The sequence below is a fragment of the Lolium rigidum genome, chromosome 5 (genome assembly GCF_022539505.1).
Source record: "Lolium rigidum isolate FL_2022 chromosome 5, APGP_CSIRO_Lrig_0.1, whole genome shotgun sequence".
NCBI lineage: Eukaryota > Viridiplantae > Streptophyta > Magnoliopsida > Poales > Poaceae > Lolium > Lolium rigidum.
The window spans coordinates 53,602,097-53,623,552 of NC_061512.1; the positions used below are offsets into that span (position 1 = coordinate 53,602,097).

At 47.9% G+C, this 21,456-nt stretch overlaps 1 pseudogene; it reads left to right on the forward strand.

Moving 5' to 3' along the window:
- The first annotated feature begins 4,259 nt into the window (after positions 1 to 4,259).
- On the forward strand, positions 4,260 to 19,560 carry LOC124655977 (annotated as a pseudogene).
- The last annotated feature ends 1,896 nt before the right edge of the window (positions 19,561 to 21,456 follow it).

Genomic DNA, 21,456 nt, shown 5'->3' on the forward strand with positions numbered 1-21,456 from the left:
CAACTAGAATTGTTTCGTCTAAATTTCGGTGAGATAATCTTATTACCAAAGGTTTTGGAGGCAGAGAGGATCCAACAATATAGGCCTATCTGTCTCCTAAATGTTAGCTTTAAGATATTCACAAAAACCACAACTTTAAGACTTAACTCGGTAATTGATCATGTTGTGCGCCCGTCTCAGACGGCCTTTATGCAAGGAAGGAACATCCTCGATGGGGTGGTCACTTTGCATGAAACGGTGCACGAGCTTCATAGGAAAAATTTGAACGGTGTTATTTTAAAAATTGATTTTGAGAAAGCATACGATAAAGTAAAGGGATTTCTATTTTCGTGCCCTCAGGTCCTTAGTTGTACTCAGTTTTCCCCAGCTCCTTAGTTTTTCCTCAGTTTTCCCCAAGCCCTTGTCTGAACCGCAGAAGGAGCTCGGACGGAAGGAATCCGTTAAGTTGAACGTTCCGTGCTGACGAGTGGGGTCGTGTCGTTTGTGGGGTCGCGTCGTGTGGGACCGCGTCGTGTGGGGCTGGTAGGAAGGGACCGCGTGGGATAGGACGAGGCCGTGTTTGTGTGGCCGTAGCGTGTGGGGCCGTAGCGTGTGGAGCCGTGTGGGTCCGGGACGGGGGCACGAGTGGTTTCTGTCTCTTCCGCCCGGATTAGCAGTTTTCAATGTACCTTTTTCCTCTCTATCGCTCGATCTCATTCATATTTGATAGCCCAAATTGGTAGCAAATCTAGAGCAGCTTCTCCTTCTGTTTTTTAACGCCATTCATTTCTTTATGCCTTCGTTTTTACCCAATCAGGTAGGAAATCTAGGGCACAAATCCGAGAGAAAAATATAGGATAAGCTGCATACAAGCAACCAACATAGCATAGATATATTCAGGACAGATCCAAAAGTAGTACCGATAGATCCAACATAAGCTACAATTTACATGAAATTAAGCTGCTCTACGGATAGAGCAGATCACATACAGAGAGTGCAAGTAGGCACGTTCAACGCCTCCGGGTAGCGCGTGTGACTCGCTTGGAGGTTGCGCAGTGAATCCCAAGTGCTTTGTGTTTGGCCATGTACGCATGCACGTTCACGGTCCTTCCAACTCTAGCGCCACATCCGCCAATGGATTCAGCATGGTTCACCGGGGAGTTGAAGTCGGTGGCGCGGAGCTTCTGTTGCGAAGGGGCACTTGTAAATGCCTCGAGCAAAAGGGCCATCGTAATGGCCGGACTGCAGCCTCCCGAGGACGTGACGAGTCTTGGTGTGGAAGGACTCGTCGTCGCTGTCGACGTCGCTGCTCTGCACTCGTCACGTAGCACCAAAGATCGTGCAAAAACACGGAGTCAATTGCAACGATGATGGAACAGAGAGTGAATAAAAAATCATGCATGATAATATGGGCTCGAAAAAAGAGGTAGCCTCGGTTACATTGGACACACTTATATCCAGGATTTGAGTCAGCAAACCAAAGATCATGCACAACAAATTTGTACACACCAATTGTTTACTCGACCAAACCTCGAATCAATTTATGCCCAAATATTCATCATCATCGGCACAAATCTTAAACAAAAGCAAATCACAAACACTAATAACGCAAGATCTAACACAAAAGGATCGAACTAGGAACAGACGAACAGTAATAACGCAAGATCTAACAAAAAAGGATTGAACTAGGAATAGACGAACCGTAATAACGATAGATCTAACACAAAATGATTGAAATGAGATAAGAACAAGGGAACAAAGGGTTACCTCTGGCTCGTTGTCGACGATGGTGGTGTCGTAGGGGTTCTCCGGCGCGTCGTACTGCACTGGTTCGTACGGGTCCCAATCGACGGGGTCTGGACGGTGGCGGCGGCCGATGCGCCGGCTGCTACGTTGGAAGCAGCGACAGGGGCCTGGACGGGGGCGGCGGCCGATGCGCCGGCTGCTACGTTGGAAGCAGCGACAGGGGCCTGGACGGGGGCGGCGGCCGATGCGCCGGCTGCTACGTTGGAAGCAGCGACAGGGGCCTGGACGGGGGCGGCGGCCGATGCGCCGGCTGCTACGATGGAAGCAGCGACAGGGGCCTGGACGGGGCGGCGGCTGATGTGCCGACAATGGGCATCTCATTCTTCTCCATCGCCGGCGGTTTTCTTCGGGGTTTTTTCTTCGGTTGTGGAGAAGATGATGGGACATGAGAGGCGGTTGCAGTGAGCCAGTGAGAACGTGCGTCGAGGGAGAGAAAGAGGGGCTCTATAAAGACGAAGGTGGCGTGTACCGCAACACGCGTCCGCTATGCACGGCAACACGCGTCCGCTATGCACGGCTGCAGCGTGCACCGCTACCCGAGTCTAACCCTGGGACGTTTGGTGTACTCAGTTATAACCTCAGGCCTTATACAAAATTTTTATCCGTACTCAGTTTTCCCCTCGAGGACTTAGACCGGCAAGTGCAATATACTCAGTTTTACCCTCAAGTAGCTGGTCAACAGAGAGTCAACAAATGAGATTAACATAGCTAATTGAGTCATTTCATGCGCAAAAAAATCCAAAAAAATAAAAACATAGTGGCAACTACTCATGGAGTCTTCCTACGCAACCTGCCACCTAGAAAACCTTAACAAACATATATAAATCAAGTTTTACCACAAATTGCCACTTCTCAGAATCACTAGTGTAGCTATGAAGATGCATGGTTTTCCACCCAAACCCCTTTGCAAAACATATTTCCCAAAACATAGTTTGTCTAAATGATGCCATAATTGTCACACTCATGTATATTTGAATTGCAAATAATTTGATGTAGCCCAATATGAATTATATTGTACAAAACACACATTTTTCATTTTGTAATTCTTTTGTTTGAATCCCTTAGTCTATTTACTATTTATGTGCCCTTGGATTCTTAGTACTACTCAGTTTTGCCCTCAAGTACTGTCACAAATGCTCCGAGAAGCCCAAACTTATCCTGATTGGTTGAGCCGTTGTCACACGGATCGACTCCACGAACCGTTGATCCACTGATCTAACGGGCAGTATACCCCTATCCGTCTCTTCGTGGCAACCTCTCTCTCTCTCTCTCTCTTCGTGGCCACCCATCTCTCTCTCTCTCTCTGTCGGTGGAGAATGCAATGACGAGTTTGCCACTTAATATATAGTTTGGGATATAGTATTGGTATTTTGAAACGGCCTAAAAGTGGTATAATTTTGTTATAAACATGAGGCATACATTTTTGCGGATTTCGGCGATTGCATTATTTGTCACCCCTATAACAATTATCAACTATCTTTAGCTGTCCTTTTCTTTTAGGGAATATAGTTTGGGATATGGTATTGGTATTTTGGAAAGGCCTAAAAGTGGTATAATTTTGGTATAAACATGAGGCATACATTTTTGCGGATTTCGGCGATTGCATTATTTGTCACCCCTCTAACAATTATCAACTATCTTTAGCTGTCCTTTTCTTTTAGGGAATATAGTTTGGGATATGGTATTGGTATTTTGGAAAGGCCTAAAAGTGGTATAATTTTGGTATAAACATGAGGCATACATATTTGCGGATTTCGGGGATTGCATTATTTGTCACCCCTCTAACAATTATCAACTATCTTTAGCTGTCCTTTTCTTTTAGGGAATATAGTTTGGGATATAGTATTGGTATTTTGAAACGGCCTAAAAGTGGTATAATTTTGTTATAAACATGAGGCATACATTTTTGCGGATTTCGGCGATTGCATTATTTGTCACCCCTCTAACAATTATCAACTATCTTTAGCTGTCCTTTTCTTTTAGGGAATATAGTTTGGTAATTTCGGTGAATGCACACACTAACTTTGAAAACAACTACAAGTACATGTAACTGAATAATGGATTTGTAACTAGGTATCCCTTGTAACAACTTCTAGCGCCTGGTGAGCAATGATAAGAATCCGATCGTAATTATACAACAAAAAAACAACCAGCCATCAGATTAGCTTGCTTCTTCAACTCGATCAGCCTGCATTAACTCGCTTGTTCATTTTCTTCAGTTCTCCCTTCACTTCCACCAGTTCCGCATTGGGAGCATTAGGCATAATCGGAAGGTCCCTAATCGGAACGGCTCCTCTCTCCGCCGCATTCTCTACAGCAAGTCCCCCCTCCCAAATTGCGCCCCCAATAGCGCCAATTGATTCCTGCAACCGAAGCCTCCGAACGTACACATCGATCCACTCGAAATGCCTGCATTTCTTCAAGATCTGAAAACAACAACGTGAACCCTAAATCCCAAATTCGAGGGAATAACAAGAAAATCGAGAGAAAACAGAGAAATTGGAGCGAGATCTAACCTTATCCCCCTCTCTATATGGCAAGCTCTCGCATGCAACGAACTCACGTCCACGGTTGCCGTTCTCGTCCGTCTTACAGATCGACCGCTTCAGAGGCTCCTGGCGTGGGCAGTCAGGGCATCTTGTCAAAGGCACGGGTCCATACTGCGGCCATGAAGAACGGAAGGTCGAAGAGAAACTAGACATCACCCGCGTGCCGGAGAAGGGCTGCCGCTGGCGGAGAAGAAGAACAATGGGGCGCGGAGAAAGAAAGGGGAAGCAATGGCACGGGCACGGGCGCGGGGCTAGCTCGGGCTCCCATTTTGCAACGGTCACCCGGGTAAGCTGTGGGTCCGGCGCGCTCACGTGGACAAGTTGTGGGTCCCACGATGATCCGGATAAGTGGAGACGTGTCCACCGCGGGGCACCAACAGCGGCCCCACTTGCCGGCACCAACCAACGTCAACTAAACGGGATTCCTTCCGTCCGAGCTCTTTCTGCGGGTTATAGACAAGAAGTTGGGGAAAACTGAGGAAAAACTAAGGAGCTGGGGAAAACTGAGTACAACTAAGGACCCAAGGGCACGAAAATAGAAATCTGGGGGACAGGAGTCTCTGTTCCGGCACCCTGCCGGAGCGGGGAAGTGCCCCCGGAAGGCTTCTCCATCGACACCGCTGCCATCTCCACCGCCATCTTCACCACCGCTGCTGCTCCCATGAGGAGGGAGTAGTTCTCCATCGAGGCTCGGGGCTGTACCGGTAGCTATGTGGTTCATCTCTCTCCTATGTACTTCAATACAATAATCTCATGAGCTGCCTTACATGATTGAGATTCATATGATGATGCTTGTAATCTAGATGTCATTATGCTAGTCAAGTGAGTTTTACTTATGTGATCTCCGGAGACTCCTTGTCCCACGTGTGTAAAGGTGACAAGTGTGTGCACCGTGTGGGTCTCTTAGGCTATATTTCACAGAATACTTATTCACCGTTGAATGGCATAGTGAGGTGCTTATTTATATCTCTTTATGATTGCAATGTGTTTGTATCACAATTTATCTATGTGCTACTCTAGCAATGTTATTAAAGTAGTTTTATTCCTCCCGCACGTGTGCAAAGGTGACAGTGTGTGCACCGTGTTAGTACTTGGTTTATGCTATGATCATGATCTCTTGTAGATTGCGAAGTTAACTATTGCTATGATAATATTGATGTGATCTATTCCTCCTACATATGCATGAAGGTGACAAGTGTGCATGCTATGTTAGTACTTGGTTTAGTCTTTTGATCTATCTTACACTAAAGGTTACTAAAATATGAGCATTATTGTGGAGCTTGTTAACTCCGGCATTGAGGGTTCGTGTAATCCTACGCAATGTGTTCATCATCCAACAAGAGTGTAGAGTATGCATTTATCTGTTCTGTTATGTGATCAACGTTGAGAGTGTCCACTAGTGAAAGTCTAATCCCTAGGCCTTGTTCCTAAATATCGCTATCGCTGCTTGTTTACCTGTTTTACTCGCGTTACTACCGCTGCGTTACTACCGCTTGTTTACTCGTCCCGGGCAAAGCACTTTTCCGGTGTCGTTGCTACTACTTATTCATACCACCCGTATTTCACTATCTCTTCGCCGAACTAGTGCACCTATTAGGTGTGTTGGGGACACAAGAGACTTCTTGCTTTGTGGTTGCGGGGTTGCATGAGAGGGATATCTTTGACCTCTTCCTCCCCGAGTTCGATAAACCTTGGGTAATCCACTTAAGGGAAACTTGTCGCTGTTCTACAAACCTCTCGCTCTTGGAGGCCCAACACTGTCTACAAGAATAGAAGCTCCCGTAGACATCACTAAACATTTACATATCGCTGATTGTATAACGAACATTGTTTAGATTTTGTGGGTATTTCCGAGACTGGGAAGCGAGATTTCTCTGGGAGCCTTCTAAACCGCATCTCTGGCGGAGTAGATTTTTCTTGGTTTTCTCGGCCTCCTCGGGGTCGTTCTGGGGGCATTTTACTTGGTGTTAGGACTTCTACGATGGAAGTGTTGGCATGTTCGGAAGGAGATTTCCATGTTAAACTCCACATCCGAAACAAGTCTGACAATTTCATTTGGAGCCTGGTCACTGTGTATGGTGCTGCCCAGGTAGAGCACAAGGCTGCTTTTCTGCGTGAATTGGTTAACCTGGCAAAAGATAACCCATATCCTATCATCATAGGGGGTGATTTCAATTTTCTAAGGTTTTCTCATGAGAAAAGTAGAGGCCGTTTCGACAACTATTGGCATTTCTTATTCAATGCTGTCATCGACAGTTTGGATTTGAAAGAGATTGAAATGGTTGGGAGACAGTTCACTTGGGCAAATAATTTGCCGGAACCTACATATGAGAAATTGGATCTTGTACTTATGGACCATAATTGGGAATCAAAATATCCTATGGTCTCTGTACGGGTTCTCCCTCGTATTGAAGGTTTGTCGGATCATGCTCCCATACTTTTGACAACCGGCAAGCATAGAACACAATGAAACGCCAATTCAAGTTTGAATTAGGATGGTTACAACGTGAAGGCTTTTCGGATATGGTTAAGAGAGTATGGGAGAGACCTGTTGCTGGTTCTAGTCCTATCCAAAGGTGGAATAATAAACTACGCGCTATGCGGAAGCACCTTGGGGGATGGGCAAGGCATGTAGCAGGCATTCTTAAAGCCGAGAAGCTTCGCCTTACTTTCTTGATCGATGAACTTGAAGCCCTTGCCGAGACACGGTTATCGTCACCGCAAGAAATTGATCTTAAGAATCAATATAATGCGCAGATGGCTTCCATGTTGAGAGAAGAGGAGCTTAAATGGTTTCAACGATCTAAAGTCCAATTTATCCTAGAAGGAGATTCGAATACAAGATACTTCCATTCTGTTGCTAATGGCAGACATAGGAAGAAACTTATTCATTCCTTGGTTCAGGATGAAGGGACGATAGTGGGGCATGAACAACTCAAAACATACATCACTAATTATTATAAAGGCTTATTTGGGGATCCGGATGAAGGAACTTTTACTATGGAAGAATCCATGATCCAGGATATCCCCCAAGTATCCCTAGAGGAAAATGCTTTTCTGACAGCCCCCTATTCCGAGGAGGAGGTCAAGAAGGCGGTTTTCCAAATGGAGCATAATAAAGCACCAGGTCCTGATGGTTTTCCAGCAGAGTTTTATCAAAACTTCTGGGAGATCATTAAGACAGCATCTTTTAGCTTTATTTTCTGCATTGCACGAAGATCAACTAGAATTGTTTCGTCTAAATTTCGGTGAGATAATCTTATTACCAAAGGTTTTGGAGGCAGAGAGGATCCAACAATATAGGCCTATCTCGTCTCCTAAATGTTAGCTTTAAGATATTCACAAAAACCACAACTTTAAGACTTAACTCGGTAATTGATCATGTTGTGCGCCCGTCTCAGACGGCCTTTATGCAAGGAAGGAACATCCTCGATGGGGTGGTCACTTTGCATGAAACGGTGCACGAGCTTCATAGGAAAAATTTGAACGGTGTTATTTTAAAAATTGATTTTGAGAAAGCATACGATAAAGTAAAATGGTCCTTTCTACAACAAACTCTTCGGATGAAAGGTTTTTCACAAGAGTGGCGTTCTTTAATTCACAATTTCATTTTTGGAGGAAGTGTTGCCGTTAAAGTCAATGATGATGTGGGCAAGTACTTTCAGACAAAAAAAGGATTGAGGCAAGGCGATCCATTGTCACCTATGTTGTTTAACATAGTGGCGGATATGCTAGCAATTATTATTGATCGCGCTAAAGCAGACGGTCTTATTGAAGGAGTGGTTCCACATCTTGTTGATGGTGGCCTCTCTATACTTCAATATGCCGATGACACAATTTTATTTATGGAACATGACCTTGAGAAAGCGACAAATCTTAAGTTGATACTTTTGGCTTTTGAAAAGCTTTCTGGTCTTAAAATAAATTTCCATAAAAGTGAATTGTTCTCGCTTCGGTGATGCTCAACACGAGGCTTCCTTATATGCCGAACTTTTCGGATGTGGGATTGGCCAGTTCCCAATTAGCTATTTGGGTATTCCGATTCATTATCGGAGACTTACTTTAGCTGAGTGGAAACAAGTTGAGGAAAGACTTCAGAAACGTCTAACGAGTTGGAAAGGAAAGCTACTGTCTCTTGGTGGAAGGCTAGTTCTCATTAATTCAGTGCTAAGCAATATGGTACTGTATATGATTTCCTTCTTCCAATTGCCTAAAGGAGTCTTGCATCGTTTAGATTATTTTCGATCTAGATTCTTTTGGCAAGGAGATGGTGAAAAAAAGAAATATCGTCTGGCTAAATGGAATATACTTTGTCGACCAAAAGACCAGGGGGACTCGGTATCCATGATCTTGAGATCAAAAATCGAGCCTTACTTGGAAAATGGTTATTTAAACTTCTTTCAGAAGAAGGTATATGGCAAACGATTCTAAAGAGAAAGTATGTGGGTTCAAAGGCTTTGTCCCAAGTGGTTTGGAGACCTGGTGACTCACACTTTTGGGCTGGTCTTATGGCGACAAAGAAATTCTTTTTCCCATACACATCTTTCTCGATCAGAGATGCATCTCAGATACGGTTTTGGGAGGATAAATGGTTAGGTAATACCACCCTTCGGGAACGAGTATCCTGCTTTATACAGTATTGTCCGCCACAAATCCGACACCATTGCAACGGTGATGCATGATTCTCCGAGTAATATGGCATTCAGAAGGGATCTTCTAGGCCCTAGGCTAGAATCATGGAATTCCTTGCTGCAACGACTCGAAAGGGTTCAGTTGATGCAGGGGTCCAATGTGGTTAGATGGAATCTAAATGAGAGTGGAAAATTCTCAGTAGATTCAATGTATAAAGCGTTAATCCAATCAGATATGCCAGTTTTTACCAATAAAAAAATCTGGACTATGAAGATACCACTAAAAACAAAGATATTTGCGTGGTATCTTCGTAGGGGGATAATTCTTACTAAGGATAATCTTGTAAAGCGTAATTGGCAAGGTAGTAAAAAGTGTGTCTTTTGTCATCATGACGAGACAATTGATCATCTTTTTTTCAACTGTCAATTTGCGAGATCTATATGGTCAATAACCCAAATAGGTTCGACCTTGTATCCTCCTCAGAGTGTGGCCAATTTTTTTGGTGACTGGCTCAATGGGGTAGATCGTAGGTATAAAACTTTTATTAGGGTGGGGGCGATTGCCATTATTTGGTCGCTTTGGCTATGTAGAAATGACAAGATTTTCCATGATACTAATCTATAATATCTATAAAGTTGATCCCCACTATGTGCATTTAATGTTTGCAAGCTGATTCCATATTGAGCCACGTCACCTAAATAATCAGAGCCATTTGATTAGCTTTGTACGTGCATTAGGCTGGGCTGGGCAACATGCTGATAAGCAAAGAAAGCCCTTATCTTTTCCCTATAGATGCTCCACTCTAATGCAAGAGCGCTAACTACTGATGACTGTTCTGCTTCTTCACCCACCATATGCATCTCGACATTAATTCGTCCGTGTTGTGCGACATCCTATCATCTTCCCTTCATTAGCTCCTTTGACGACTCAGTTCTTGGACAATGGTAGTATTTAATCCCCTGTGCAACCTTGAGTGCCTCTCCCATCACAACTCCACCCTACAGTTCCCATCGTAATGCACACGCCGGACGCCTCTGCCAAGACGTCGCTGGGTCGGAGGAAAACCGAACGGAGACAGAAAAGTTGGAGCCAAGCGCCGCTTGGGTCGAACTGGAGGAGCTCCTTGCCATTGGTGATTGCGCATGCCGTTTCCGCCCGGCGTATGTCGACAGCATGCGCGGTCCGCCTCTACAAGACGACCACATCCCAAGGTCCAATTCAAAGCGCGCAGCTGTCTGATCGTTGTTGCGGAAGATGTTTATCGAAAAGAGTCTCCACCGCTGGCCCGTCGTGCCACCGCTAAGCTACGAGAGAGATTTCTAGATTGGTTTTCTCTCCCCAGTGCTGCCAAACTTCAGTACGTCGGCACCACAAATTAACTCTCACAAAGACCAGAACGCCGACGCCCCGTTCACTTTCAAATTTCACATCTTAAATTCGTTAGCACTGGTTTGCATGGCTGTGCATCCCGTAACCAAGTGAGATTCAGGTATTACATTTTCTCTTACCTTCTGTTCAAGGATTTGGTTTGCAAATCTTACATTGAACTCCAGGTTGTGATTCAGGAAAAAATGGAAAGTTAATTTTTGTAGCTTCTAGACAGATCTATTTTTTATCTGTATGCGTGCCCAATTTCTAGCAGCAAAGGACTCATGTAATCCATAATGAAGATGGATGCGCTACAGTTGGATTAACGCCTCAGATGTTTTGTTCCAGTTTTAGCTTCCATTATTTTTACAGTCAGGCACATCAAGTGTCTGAATAGGGGCAGAGCTGAAGACATTTCGGAATTCGCGTACTGTGACGATGCATCTAAATCCAGATTTCCAATATTTTTTAGTCAGGCTTAATTAAGTGTCTGAATTGGGGCAGAGCGGAAGACATTGTCAGAATTCGTATACTGTTAGGATGCATCCAAATCAATGTATACATGTATTGCAGTCATTTTTCTATTTACAATCTACAACATGTAACGTACTTCCAAGAAATTCTGGTAATTGGTGTTATGTCTCATTTTGTACATATCACTACAGACAAATAATCTCTACTTTGTGCAACACAAACGACGGCGGTCCCACCAACCAAGCACTAGAAGTGAAAATGATTGTAAACGTTAATTTCACATTCTCATAATTATTAACAATATCAACCATGTCTTTGTTTAATTTTATTATGTGCTTCAGTATTTTTTTCGTGCAAAAGACAATGATCGGTGGCCTAAAATCTTACCAAAAATTATTCTCGATATGTTATAGGATGAAAAAGGTTACCACCATATGAGGATAGATTTGGACCTTGGCTCTAAATATTTTGTTTCTGCCAAACTTATTTTCAGCTGCTCTTTTTTTGCAAGCTAAATATCTATTAACAATACCCGCAGCAACGCGCGGGGTATCACCTAGTTCTTCATATTTGCAGGTTATCTACCGATCCACCGCTTTGCTCCGTTCGTGGTCCTTGCTTCAGAAGCCAGAGAGCCGAGACCTCTTTATGGAGGTTTCTACACGGTTGGAGGATGTGGCGAAGGATATTTTTTCCCAACATGGATGGCGGCGTAATCTAAGGATAGAGTCCGCGGAGCCGTAGCTGTCATTCCACGTTTCAGACTTCAGTGTTGGTTTTTATTTACCTTGTGCGGATACTACTATGACTTTTTGTGAGTGTGCGGCTGTGTGCATCTTGTTATGCAGAGGCCGGGTGTAATACTTTTATAAGTAATGAAAGCGCCCTTTATCGGAAAAAAAGAGAGTTGCAAATAGAATTATGATTTTTTTTTTCAAATTTGTACAACAACCTTTTGTGCATTGGTCGATAAATACTAGTCAGGTTAACGACTGAAGCATGCATGTTGCTCCCATCATTTATTTGTCATGAAAATCACAAAAAACGCGAGTACAGAACGGTGTCAACTGAATCAGCTGATTATTTATGTTTTGAACTGAATGAATCAGCTGATCGAGATACTACTTGAACTGAACGAATCTGAACACTGTCTGCTGTAACATGCACGTTGTCACCGTTTTCAGGTTGCTGGCGCCGGACGGAGTTTGGTTCAGAACGCACGCACGGCTCATGTCAGGTAGTTATCAGGTTCATTTTGGATTGGAACCGATTATTCCAAAAGAAAAGAAAAACACAACCGACTTACCCCCGCCCCCATATATATCAGGCGGAAGTACAAGGTCAAATCGATTCATCTCAGATCTCTGCCGTGCCCGTCGATAGGTTATCATGGAGGCGCAGCAGTCCGGCATGGCCGATCTCGCCGCCCGCCTCACCAAGCGACTGGCAGACGCGAACAGCGAAAGCAACCTGGTCTTCTCGCCGCTCTCCATCTACGCCGTCCTTGCGCTCCTGGCCGCCGGCGCCGGCGGGGACACCCTGGAAGAGGTCCTCGGCGTCCTAGGCGCGCGGTCACGCCGTGAACTAGAGGACTCCATTACGCGTCTCCTGGACGGTCCCCTCAGGGACACGTCTGAGTCCGGCGGTCCGAACGTGGCGTTCGCGTATGGCGTGTGGAGCGACCTGACTCGGCCGATGAAATCTGCTTAGAGCATGTCTAACAGGCCCCGTATAACCCGCCCACCCCGTAAAATTCCGGCGACATACGGGGCAGGCGCGGTTTGGGCCGTCTAGCAGGCCCCGTATTCGGGCCGCCCCGTTTCGGCGGAATACGGAGCCCAGGAAATCGGCCCCGTCGCCCCGTACATATAGTGGGCGCAGGTGCGAGTGAGGGGTTAACCCCTCACTCGCAACCCTAGCTCCGCCGCGCGCCGCCGCCTCCTCCTCCTGCTCCGGCGAGCAATTAGCCGCTCCCCCCGCCGCATTCCACCCCCAAGTTAGGATGGACTCCCGCCGCCGCGATGAGGGCCTCGCCGGCGAGCGGATCGAAGCGATCCCGCTCGCCGGACACCGTAGAGGAAGCGTGGCGGCTGAAGTGCAAGCTTTCCGCCGCCGGGAGCCGTCGCGCGGCCTGCAAGTACGCCGGCGCGCTGTACGTGCCGGAGGCGCTCCGGGAGTACGCCGCGGGTGGGCGGTGGTACAAGCAGGACCCGCCGCTCAAGCCGATGAGCGGCGAAGCGTTCGAGAAATGGCGCGCGCAGTGGCAGCGCGACCGCGCGGCGTTGGCGGCATGGAGGGCGACCATCGGCAGCAGCAGCGGCGGAGGAAGCGGAGGCGGCGAGGAGGAAGAGGAGGCGGCGGAAGAGGAGGCGGCCTACCGCCGTGCGGTCGCCTTATCCGAGGCGGATGCCGCCGAGCAAGCTCGGGCGGAGGCAGAGGAGGAGGCGGCGGCCATCGCCGCCGTCCAGGAGTTCGAGGCGCGGGAGGCGCGGGAGGCGCGGGAGGAGGCGGCGAGGATCGCCTTCATCCCCTACGTCATCCTTGACGAGTAGACGTAGGTTAGATGTAGTATGATCCGTAGTATGATCAATATGTATGTATGATCCCTAGTATGATCAATGAAGATGAACTTCCCGGGGTTTTTATTTTTGAAAATACGGGGCGAAATACGGGGTCTGCTAGACGGAATGGCTTGAAATGGAGCAGTTTTTCGATACGGGGCGAAATAACAGACTTATACAGGGCAGCGAAATAAGGGGCTTGTTAGACATGCTCTTACCGCAAAGCCGTCGTCGGCACGTACAAGGCCGAGGCCACCGTCGTCGACTTCAGGAACGATGCAGAGGAGGCGAAACGGCAGATTAACGCATGGGCTGCGGAGGCCACGAGGAACCTCATCGAGTCTGCCGTCCCTCCGGGACCCATGCACCCGGAAACCAAGCTCGTGCTGGCCTGTAACAGAAATAGATTAGATGGGAGAGAGATGGAGGTGAGGCGATGACCTCCAGGGGTCGATCACCGTGTCATATATATAGAAGCCAATGCGGCTAGGGTTTACAAGAGATAAACATCAACCCTAACCAACTATTAGATACTAACTAACTTGGTAGCTATCTAATCTAGGCTAACAGCCGTACGTTAGCTGTACAATCCTAACCACTAACAGCCTCCCTCAATCTCAACGTGGTACTACCATGTTCAGATTGTTTCTAAATTTTACAAATGATTGTACAACAAGAGGTTTAGTCAGTTATGTCCGCGAGTTGATCATGTGTAGAAACGAATCGCACATCGAGAGCTTTGCGCGCCACCCTTTCTCGGACAAAGTGGTAGTCTACTTCGATATGCTTGGTTCGAGCATGAAAGATGGGATTGACCGCCAAGTAGGTTGCGCTGAGATTATCACACCATAGACTTGGAGCACGTCTCAAGAAAATCCCAAGTTCTTTCAACAGCCCTTGAATCCACATGATTTCAGCTGTCGCATTTGCCACTGACTTGTACTCGGCTTCTGTGCTTGAACGTGACACGGTGGGCTGCTTTCTGGAACTCCATGAAACAAGGTTGGATCCAAGAAACACTGCATGCCCGCCTGTTGAACGCCGATCATCCGGACACCCTGCCCAATCGGCATCAGCAAAACCACTGAGTAATAGGGAAGAGGACTTCTGAAGTGAGAGCCCGAAATTCTGTGTTTGCTTGAGGTAGCGTAGAATCCGTTTCACAGCAGTCCAATGGACATCTGTTGGAGACTGTAAAAATTGACAGACTTTGTTGACGCTGAACGAGATATCAGGTCGTGTTAGAGTGAGGTACTGCAGTGCCCCCACCACACTTCTGTACCGTGTGGCATCGCCTGGTGACAGTACTGTTCCGTCCAGCCGAGAGAGCTTCTCGCTAGTAACCATCGGTATGGATACTCCCTTTGCTTGTTGCATATTTGTCCGTGTAAGCAAGTCTGTTATGTACTTTTTTTGAGCCAAAACAATACCGTCAGGAGTGGGCTTCACTTCTATGCCAAGGAAGAAACTCAGTGTGCCGAGGTCTTTGACAGGGAACTCCTTGCGCAGCTGACCGAGGAGCTGATCAGCTGCCTGCACAGTGGAGCTTACGACAATGATGTCGTCCACGTATACTAGCATGAAGATGGTGACCGTCTTGTGGCTGTAGATGAACAAAGAGACATCAGCTTTGGAAGGCACAAATCCGAGTTCCTGCAACTTCCCGCTGAGCCGTGCGAACCATGCACGCGGCGCCTGTTTTAACCCATACAGGGATTTCTCGAGCTTGCACACGTGCTGAGGATGGCGCCGATCAATGAAGCCTGGAGGCTGAACCATATAGACCTCCTCCTCGAGGTAGCCATGGAAAAAGGCGTTGTCGACGTCGAGTTGCCGCATGTGCCACCCCTGCATCACGGCGAGGGAGAGGATGACACGAATAGTGGTAGCCTTGACCACGGGGCTGAAGGTGTCGTCGTAGTCGATGTCGTGACGCTGCTTGAACCCTTTGGCAACGAGGCGTGCTTTGAAACGCTCAATGCTGCCATCGGGATTTTGCTTGACCTTGAAAACCCACCGGCTGTCGATGAGGTTGACGCCAGGTGGTGCAGGAACGAGGCGCCAGGTCTTGTTACGATGCAGAGCTGTGAGCTCGGCGTCCATGGCGGCACGCCAGCGCGGGTCGTCCAGCGCAGCGGCGAGAGAAGGAGGTTCGAGGTCCTCTGAGCGCACGGCAGAGTATGTGACCGTGCCATCCGTCCGCTGTTTCGGCATGGAGATGCCGCTCCGAAGACGCGTGCGCATCGTGTGCGTGCGAGGAGCCGCGGGCGGTGAGGGTGGTGCCGAGTCACTCGGCCCACTACTAGCTGTTGACGAAGCCGGGGACGAGGAGTCTTGGGCCGAGCTGCTGGAGCTGGAGGACGCAGAGCCAGGCTCCCCGTCTGCATGTTGATCGACGTCTGCTGCATGGCGATCGTCGTCAGTCGTATTTCCTGCATGCTGAACAACAACAGGAACAGACTGGTTTTGCACATTAGTCAGAAGGTCATTAGCACAGGAAACACTACTGCCATATGAATTTGTGGAAACAGAAAAATGCTTTGAGAAGGGATAGATGTGCTCATCAAAAATGACATCGCGTGAGATATACACACGCCCGGTCTCCACATCTAAACACTTATAGCCTTTGTGATGACTACTGTACCCGATGAAGACGCACTCTTTAGAGCGGAAGCTGAGTTTGCGTGCATTATAAGGCCTAAGGAGTGGCCAACATGCACAGCCGAAGGTTTTCAGAAGATGATAATTTGGTTTTGCCTTATCTCCTAAGAGACGTTCTAATGGGGTGGCATTATCAAGAACACGGGTAGGAAGCCTGTTGATGAGATACACGGCAGTATAAAAGGCATCATCCCAGAATTTAACGGGCATTGATGAATTGGCAAGTAAGGCGAGACCGGTTTCGACAATATGCCGGTGCTTGCGCTCGACGGAGCCGTTTTGTTGATGAGTATGGGGACAGGAGATGTAGTGCATAATGCCATGATCAAGGAAATATTTGTGGAGTCGACGGTATTCCCCTCCCCAATCAGATTGTACACTTTTAATTTTGGTGTCAAGAAGAAGTTCGACATGCTTTTGAAAACGAAGAAATATGGATTCAACATCAGATTTAGCATGCAGAAAATAGATCCAAGTGTATTTTGTGAAATCATCAACAAAGCTAACGTAATATTTGTAGCCACCAACAGAACAAATTGCAGGACCCCAAACATCTGTGTAAATAAGCTCCAAAGGAGCGGTAGAAACATGATTTGATAGTGGAAAAGGAAGTTGATGGCTCTTGGCCATTTGACACGCATTGCACACTCGTGCATGCTCAGAATTATTACAAAAGGGAATTTGATTGAGTCTCAAGATGGAGTTCACCACTTGAGATGACGGATGTCCTAATCGCCGATGCCATTGCTCTTTGCTAGCCTTGGCTACTGAGAACATGGCACACTTGCCGGCGTTTATTTCTGATGGATGAATGGGGTAGAGTCCTGCTTCACACCTGCCTTGGAGCACCCTTCTCCTCGACTCCCGATCCTTGACAACAAAATGATACGGATGAATTTCAATAAAAATATTATTGTCTTTGGCGAGTTTGTGAGCGGAAAGGAGATTTTTGGTGATGTGGGGGACATGAAGTATATTGCGAAGAGAGAGGGATTTGGCAGCAGTATTTAAAGTACTATGACCAACATGAGAAATATGCAAACCTGCGCCGTTGCCGACGTGGACGCGCTCGTTGCCGTTGTAGGCCTCCCTCACAGCAAGGCGATCAAGGTCGCTCGTGATGTGATCAGTTGCCCCGGTGTCCATGTACCAAGCAGGGTCGACGTTGTAGCCGTAGGTGGCAGCGTTGGCGGAGGGCTCTTCATCGTTGTAGGCGTGGTTGTAGCGGTTGTAGCAGCGGATCGCACTATGGCCAGTCTTGTGACAGATTTGACACACAGGACGCGGTGCACCAGAGGTGTTCGCGCCAGCTTGCCCTTGTCCGCCGTTGCCACGTCCCTGTGGCGGCGCGCCTCGGCCGCCACCACCACGACCCTGGCCGGGTCCACGGCCACCGTTGCCGCGACCGCCTCCTCCCTGCTGGTTGCCGCCGCCGCCTCCATTGTTGGGGCGCCCACCTTGCTGACGGCCAGTGAAGTTGGCGGAAGGCCCGCCAGTGCCGAGTGTGATCTCGACGTCATGCTGCTCGTGGCGCTGCTCGAAGGAGAGGAGGTGGGAGTATACCTCGTCGAGCGTGACGTTGTCGTTGCGCGTGGTGAGGGAGGTGACGAGGGCGTCGTAGTCCGGGCCGAGGCCGGCCAGAATGTAGGAGATCTTCTCCTCGTCGCGCAGGGGCTGGCCGATGGCGGCCAGCGTGTCCGCCAAGGTCTTCATCTGGCGGAAGTAGTCGGCGGCCGAAGTGCCCTTCTTCTTGGCCGCGCACAGCTGTGAACGTATCTGGATGACCCGAGCACGGGATCGAGAGGAAAACATCCCCTCAAGCACAAGCCACGCATCACGTGCCGTGGCGGCGCCCATGATGGACGCGAGAACTTCCTCGGTGACGGTGGCGAGGAGGCCACTCAGCACCGTCTGGTCGCGCACGAACCAGGTAGCGTAGTCAGGGTTGGTGACCTGAGTTGTCACCGCCTCATCGCCGGTGCCGACAGTGCTGGCGACGGTTGGGGACGGCGCAACAACGCTCCCATCGATGTGGCCGAGGAGCACGTGGCTCCGGAGATGAGCGACCGTCTGAGCGCGCCATGGCATGAAGTTGGCATAGTTCAGCCGGACGGTGACGGAGGAGGTGACTGGCATGGGCGGTGCGATGGTGGAGAGGAAGAAGAGGCCATGAGCCGAGTTGGCTCTGATACCATGTAACAGAAATAGATTAGATGGGAGAGAGATGGAGGTGAGGCGATGACCTCCAGGGGTCGATCACCGTGTCATATATATAGAAGCCAATGCGGCTAGGGTTTACAAGAGATAAACATCAACCCTAACCAACTATTAGATACTAACTAACTAACTTGGTAGCTATCTAATCTAGGCTAACAGCCGTACGTTAGCTGTACAATCCTAACCATCTAACATGTCCAACGCCATCTACTTCAGGGGCAAATGGGACCTTCCCTTTCGACGAGAGCTGGACCGAGAACAAACTCTTCTACCGAGTCGACGGCACCGCCATCAACGTCCCTTTCATGACGAACTACGACAGGCACTACATCGGCGAGCACGACGGGTTCAAGGTTCTCAAGCTACGTTACAAGAGCTCGTCCTACACCCGTTTCCACCACTGCATGTGCATCTTCCTCCCGGACGCGCGCGATGGCCTGGGGAGCCTGATGGACAAGATCACGTCGTCCCCTGGCTTCCTCCGCGAGCACCTGCCACAGAGCACGGTCAAGGTCGGCAAGTTCAGGGTGCCCAAGTTCGAACTCACCTTCTCGAGCAGCGTCACCACCATCCTCAATGACATGGGGCTCCAGCTTCCTTTCGGCCCAGAGGCCGACCTCTCTGGAATGCTGGAGGACGATGGCTCCCACTTGCCGTTCCTCTTGCAGGAGGTCTTCCAGAAGGCTGTCATCGAGGTCAACGAGGAAGGAACCAGAGCTGCCGCTGTCACCATGGCTCCTGCGTATAGTCCGACGTGCGCTCCAGACTATTCGCGCAGAGTGGATTTCGTCGCCGACCACCCGTTTGCCTACTTCATCATCGAGGAGGGGTCAGATGCCGCAGTCATGTTCGCGGGACATGTTGTCGACCCTAGCAACGGTACCGGGGTGGCGATTCAGTCCCCTGCCCCGTTCAAGGAGTCCGCCACAACAAAACCAAAATTGGACGAGGCCAGTGATGAGGTGAACAACAGATGGACAAGTCCAACATACCCGGCATACAGTTCGGTGTATAATCCGTTTCTCATATCGCCGGAATACAGGCCGACTTCCCCTTCGTACGGTCCAGTATCACCGGTATACGTGCCGACATATCCTGCATACGCTCCAGTATCGCTGGCATACAGGCCGACTGTTCCGTCTGAGTTAAACAGGTTCAGTCCATCGCCGGCGTACACAAAACTCGACGATGGGGTCGGTCCATATCAGCCGCAAGAGGCGGAGGAAATGAGCAGCGGCAGCCTGCGCAAGGCCACGGCTGCACAGGCAGAAGAGACCGGAGAAGATGCGTTACCCCTAGAGAAAACAGAGTAAATATTATTGGAAGTAGCCTATATATATGAACCACGCGATCAACTGGAATGAATTGTCCTATAGATTCTTAATTGCGTGCCTTCAGCGCTTGCATTTGCACTCTTGTAGGACATCACAAATCATCGAGTTAAACTGACCGATATTATATGCATAATTTTTCTGCACTAACAAGTCCGGATGAAAAACTTATAAGGGATCTAACGTAAGTTTATGCTCAGTTAAGTTCTACACCGTTTTATTGTTCATCGTGATTCGTGCATTTGAGCTATAAGTTGGGTTGCAATTGAGTTTTTTTCTTAATCTACAAGTGAGATTGCAACTGAAATGCAAGTAGGAATACAACCAAAAATTATTTTAAATCGTTAGATTTGCTTCATGATTTGTGCTAGTTATGAGTTACAACTGAAATTTAATGATGACATAAGAAATTAGTTCACACCCAAATTTAAAATGAGGGCCTCGCCCGATTTCCAGTTGCTACCTGCTGAGTATCCAATGTTGTCGGATTGGAGGCTGATTAACCACACGATGGTTAGCTTTCTCGTGTCGTGTTCCTGCCTCGTGATCCCTACTTGCCATAATATAATGCGTATTTGTTTCGCAAAAGTTAAACTGCACTAATCTTGTCCAATTTTTTTAATAAAATTACCTATATCAAGAACACCGAATCTACGCCATATAAAATATGGGTCATGTTAAATTCAGTGGTATTGATTTGATATTCTAGATGTTGACATGTTTTTGTATAAATTTTGATTAAAGTTCACATGGTTTGACTTTTAAGCGAAAATATTTCGCCATATAGGGAGTATCTGCCCTTCTGGTGAGCACGCTATCTCAAGTATCCATTTCCCCCTCACGTACAAGGACACATGGGCCTTTACTAGCCTACCAGTTAGTTGTTGTCGTTAGACGGCTTGCAACAGCGATGTCAGTGATGGTCTTCTTGCAACTTTGGCGACGCCACTTGTAGCAACCGCATCAGCTGCTTGTAGCAACAACGATAACGTTTGTAGCAATTGTTTCAGTCGCTTGTAGAAACTGTGGTGGTCAGTTGTAGCAGCACCTGCTTGCGCTCGAACACCTCCAATCAATGTTTGCAGCACCGGTGCCCCTACGCCGCAACAACGGCAATAGAGGAATCGACATGCGGCAAAGGTACAATCGCGACAAGTAATCTCAACATGGTGCGCTGTGAGAAAGATCAAGTGATAAATAGCAGATAAACTATGTGGAGGAGAAGCATTCGGGAAGAGATACGGTCGATGTAGGCCGACACACCACCGACACGCGCATCTGTATTCCTTCACCATGGAGTAGGAGTGTAAGGACGCATGACCTCAGCTGAGCCAGGAGGTTGAAGTGGTTTTAAAAACATTAACAATAATAGTAATGAGCATGGGTGATCTCGTGGTTAAGCCCCACGTGACCAGTTTCTCGGGCTAGATGACAATTTAGATTCACCGCAAGTGGATCTTCTTCGCCACCCTGACCCTCTCGCTTCTAATTTCTAACCGCATATACGCTTGCCTCTCCACCACTACAAGAAAAACAACAATCATGGTGCACCAATTTTTGCTAGCAGGGATGCACCATGATGCGCCACTACTAACAATTATTAGTGGCGCATCATATGTTGTGCCACCGGTAAGCAACATAGCAATGGCGCACCCTAAACATAATACGCCATATATTTTCAGAAATGGTGTGCCACAGTAATTTGGAACGATGTGCCACTGGGAAATGCCTAATACAAAAATAGGCCCTGCCTCAATGGCAGGGGAATGTACATTGATTTATTTTTTGTCGGTAGTACGATTACAATGACCCACACCACCGCCACATTCTGCAGCCCCGTTCTGTGGGATCTTCTGCGGATTAGAACGCCGCCGGACG